At 41.1% G+C, this 5,272-nt stretch overlaps 1 pseudogene across 1 annotated transcript; it reads right to left on the bottom strand.

Annotated features, from left to right (window-relative positions):
* Positions 1-263: 263 nt before the first annotated feature.
* LOC309565956 lies at positions 264-1,143 on the bottom strand (annotated as a pseudogene). The gene has a single exon. The product of its transcript is annotated as an uncharacterized misc_RNA (transcript).
* Positions 1,144-5,272: the final 4,129 nt, after the last annotated feature.

Raw genomic sequence — 5,272 nt, 5'->3', positions numbered from 1 at the left:
CCAAGAAAAACTCATCCCAAGGGTTGGTAAGGCCTGAATTATTTTTTAAGCTCAACCGACAAACTCTCTAGTTTCTGGATAGCTAATGCGACCTTTCCATTTGGACCAGTGTTACTGGGAATGTATGTGCAGCATGTACCTATCTTCTTTATCATCTGATAGACACCTCCTTTCTCTGCAAGCATCATATCTAATGCTACTCGATTCTGAAAAGTCATTTGTGAGGTGCCTTCTAATTGTTCTGCTATTCCCTGGAGGGCATCTCACGTGTAATTAAGAAATCTCTGTTGGTTATAATAAATGTTATTTATCCAATCTACATTTTTATTCATAGTAACTATGGGGAACAGCGATTCAAACCCAGCAGCTACTTGGTCTCGGGCCTTAAACTCATTGGGGACTCCTCTTGGGACACATATGGCATCTATATATACGTGTGGGTCAAAACTACCTATGGGAGCTTCCCTTTTCTGCTTCCCTGTAGTTCTAGTGTTTCCCTAAAGTTGATGTGTGCTTTTGTCATTTTCAGTAAATATGTGTAGGGGCATTATTGCTTTAGCAAGGGCACACTCTCCTGTCCATTTCATGGACAGTCTAGTCCTTATTTTCATATCTCCACATATCCAATATATGTCTCCCAAAGACTGTGTTTGATTATCTATAACAGTAGACCTGTAAGTGGACCAATAACCCTCTGTAAAGTTTCCTAAAAATCTACCCCCACCACTGTGTCTGGAATAACATGTGTAGCCACCTGGGTATATGGTGATTGATCCAGTGGACCCAGATTCTTTTGTTATGATGGGATATTCCTTTTTCCATTTTTTTTTTAGAATGCTTAGTAAAGGTATTGGTATAGAGGCTAAGAAAATAAGTCTCTATATTTTCAGGGATGTTGAGGGGTACTGTACCTAGGTGTGGTCTAGCTCCTCCACAGACATAACAATCTGACATGTTATGTGAGCTAGCACTATACCTCATCCATTCTAACCATAAGTTTACATCAGAGAATCCTGTCTCTATGGCCATAGTATCCTCAAAGGTGGGATCTGCTATAGCTATCATGTCCCCCAAAGTCTGCACATGGGGCCTTAAAGGATTTGTCGCTTGTACCTGTGATTGCCACTCAGAAGAGCCATACATGTCTTTTAGCTAAAAAGGCTTTCTGAAGCTAGTGTACCCTGATCTCCACCAGATACCTAAAACGTAAGTTCCACTATTTCTGGATTAGGGTTTTATATGGTCAGTCTAAATTGTTCGGGAACATGGTGTTTTACAATTGTCATTCTGCTTATAAGTGTCTTTCCATTTTTATCCTTGCTAGTAGTAGGTTTACCCTGCCAATCATCTCCCGTGTTCCAACCCACTGATCCCCAATAGTCACAATTGTCTCCCCAATATTTGTCCGTGACACATATGAATAATATGAATACAGTTCCTGGGCCTAATCTTCTGTCATAATACCGTATGGTATCATCACTACCAGGGAATATTGTTTTTAATAAGGCACTATAAAAGTAGCTACTTGTGTGTTAGAGGAATTATACCAAAGTTGTGTCATGCCGTTTGTTTGTGTGATGGCTATCTGGGAGGGTGAACTATGGGACAGGGCTCTTTTATTCCTTTTCTGAGGTTTCTCAGATACTATGTCTGGGCTGGTGTCATTAGGGGTTCCACAAATTCCTCCAAGGGGCCCCAGATCCGCTGGGTGATATATACAGTTAGTTATGATCCAGGTTGGGATGAACACTAAAAATACTAGTGCCCCCAACAAAATCCAGAGCTTGCCAGAGTTCCTTGCTATGAATACAGTCATTTTGCAAATTTTCAGAGAATATAACACCTGCTTCACTCGCTCTTCAAGGATTTTCAAAACCTGCTTCACCCCCTTTATCTGTGTCTTTGAAGAGAAAGGAAAGGTGCGAGCAACATTTTGTTCCACTTGATTCAAAGTTTAAATTAATTGTTGCTTCGCAACTTGTCTTTAATTGTCCCATTCCTCCTTTCCACTATACCTGAACTCGGAGGATGATAGGGAATGTGGAACTTCCGATCTATTTTCAGGATTTTAACTAGTTCCTGGCATATTTTTGATATGAAAGCTGGACCATTATTAGCTCCCTTTGTGGCCCTAAAATCTTCCACCCATCTGCTGAACATGTCCACTAGGACTAAAAGGAACTCTTGTTTATTTCCTGGTTTGGGCATATGAGTGAAATCTATTTGTAGATGTGTGAATGGGATTGATGGGTGTTGGAGATGCTCATGTTTGGCCTTATGTGGAATGTTTGGATTGTTCCTAATACAGATGATGCATCTAGCAACATATGCTTTCACTAATTTAGGTGGGCCTGCAATGTAAAAAATCTGTCAGTAATACTTCAATGTAAAAAATCTGTCAGTAATACTTCATATGTTCTTTCCCACCCCCTATGTCCTATTTCATGATACTAGGCAATAAACAGTGGGGCGCTAGCTGCGGGCATACAAGTTCTCCCCTCTTTTAGAAAAAGGCAATTCTCAACTTTTTCTAAATCATCACCCATCCAATTCTTTAAAACCTGTTCTGTAGCATGCGTTTGTAGCTCTAACAATGTGTTATCATTTGGCCTGGAGCAGGAACCATCTACAAAGACATCTTCTGCTCCCTCTATGGCTGTGGAGGGCATATCTGCTCCTGGAGATGTGTCCTGATGTATTATGTCTATACAATCGTTGTGGTGTATCAAACCCTTTTAATCCCAGTAACCCCAGTAACCCATTTAAAACTGGGGCAGGACCTGAATTTGGGGATGCATATTTAATGATCACTTCTGGATTAAAAAGAAGGATGACTTCATACCCGCTCAACCTCAGTGAGGACATGTGCTGAGTATGAATGTTTCCTTTAGCAGCATTGAGACATTGTGGGTGGTGTGAAGGGTAATGGGCCTACCTAGGGTAATTGATGTGGCCATCTCTACTACCATCGCACAAGATGCCATGCTTTGAGTCACTCAGGCATGTCTTAGACCTGGACTGGGACCATCTTTGGGGAAAAAAAACTATAGGGCAAAGTTTACCACCATGCTCCTGGGCAAGTACACCTGCCATGGTCATACAAATGTCCCTTGCATAAACATGAAACATTTTTCCATAGTTTGGGAGTCTCAGTGCCGGCGCTACAACCATAGCATTTTTCAGATACACAAGCACATTGAACATTTCTTGTGAGCATTTAACAATTTTTGACATTTCTGGACCTGTAGCTTGTCTCAAAATGTTGTCATAAATAGGAGCAGTCTGGGATCCATTGTCTGCAATCACTGTAAAGTGGGTAGCATCGGATGGTATGGCTGTCAATAGAGATGGCACATCAGGTACCACTTGCATGCTATAATCAAATAAAAAAACAAAAAACTTTTGGCCTAGTGCCAATCTTACAAAAATCTGGCCAGAGGTTACCCTCCTTCAAATAGAGGATACCCCTAAAATATCACCTAAATACTATAATCACATAAAAAGTTAATCTGATTTGAAACTTTTGGCTCAGTGCCAACAGGGTTCAAAGGTCACACTAATTGCGGTAACCCTTAATGTCCAAAAATAAATTCCAAAACTACAGTATAACAGAAACAAAGATATTTACATTTGAACCCTCTCTTGGCAAGTAGCCAATTTTCAAAATTTTGCACCAAGACTCCCCTTCACATAGGGAACCATGGGCAAAATGTTATTTCTCATTATCTGTAATTTTATAAAAAATAACCTCAAAGTATCCTGCCGACTAAAGCAATTTATGTTTTGCCTAATAAAACAGTGTTTTTATCCACTACTACTACTACGCTCATTATCATACAAGATAGGCACAAATGTATAAATGGCAAAACTTCAAAAAATTCTATAAAAATAATTGTATATGTGTGGGAATGCTGCAACCCTTACTCCCACAACCTTTGAATTAGAAACTTTGCTAGCTCCGTGCAGAAATGACCCCCTCCCTTTGTTCACGAAAGGAATGTACCAGCTTCAAGGTCTAAGTGAAGCTTCACACAAACATTTCTGTTCGTCTGATATTGGTGTATAATGGCCGTGAAGAAAACTACATCTGCTTTTAAAAATGAATGCAAGTGTTTGGAGCAACAAGGGACGGGAGTATTGTAAGGTAATACAATTTCTTTAACCGCTTGCCAACCACCGCACGACTATTTACTGCGTATTTGCCCCGTACAGGCAAAGGGACATAGGACTACGTCGCTAGCCTGTGAGCCTCTAGGGGGCGAGCACGCGCCGCCGGAGGCGCGCTCCTGGCCCCGCTCGTTCCCTAACAAGTCCGTGCGTGTGACCGGCAGTTGGCAGGTAACTTTATCTCAGGCTGTTGTGAGGCTGTTGTGAGGTTGTTCAATTGCGGGGGGGCCACTAACACATCGGTCCTTATAGGGGCAATCCCTTTCCCAGTGATTTGGGTCCCCACAATTGAAACATCCTGTTTTTGTTGTTGTGGTTTATTATTGTAGGGGGGGCCTAGGTTGAAAATGTCCTACTCTGCCTTTGAATCCCCCCCTTGCTCTGCCTTTCTGATAATGCCCTTGGAAATGCATGCTGACAGGCTGTTTTATTTTAGGCAGATCAAAACAGCCATCCACATATGTTTCTATTCTATTATACCAATACGGGGCATAGGTAAGCCAGTTCTCCCCGCCTCTTTTCATGTACTTCATATCCCATTGTGGGTCTCCCGAGAAGTATAGGAAAACTTTTCTGTCACCTAGACAGAGTCCCTTTACCATATTCATGTGAAAACTATCATTGTCCCCATCTCGGGGAAAGGGATTACTACTCCCCATAGTTTCTGTCCATCTTGCTAGGTCATCTATCCAAGGGTTAATGTATGTGCATCCACCTTAGACCCGGGCGACATATGATCTGCATGTCTCGCCTGGATCGGGGGGAGGTGGAATTTGTTTCGTTTGATTCTTCCCCATTTCTAAAGATATCACAAATAACCTTTACTGAAAGAGAATGCGGACAGACTACAAAACTCTCTTTCCTGTGATATACCTGTCTTCTAATGTCTTTTAGACTTAAACCTTCAGTACAATTCACAAAACAATATACATTCATTCTTAACACTTCAACTTCAGGTAGACCGTTTCTGAAGTAATAACCTCTACCTTAATTCACTTCCAGGAATACTACTCACCAAATATTCCCGGCCATTTCCATAACAAAACAATGAACAAATTCCAATATTCTCTCACTCAATAAAATATGTCTCTAGGATTTACACATT

Source organism: Pelophylax lessonae (genome assembly GCF_965119305.1).
Source record: "Pelophylax lessonae genome assembly, chromosome: 10".
Classification (NCBI taxonomy): domain Eukaryota; kingdom Metazoa; phylum Chordata; class Amphibia; order Anura; family Ranidae; genus Pelophylax; species Pelophylax lessonae.
Note: the sequence above shows the minus strand (reverse complement) of the source record. Positions and strands in the feature narration are given on the sequence as shown.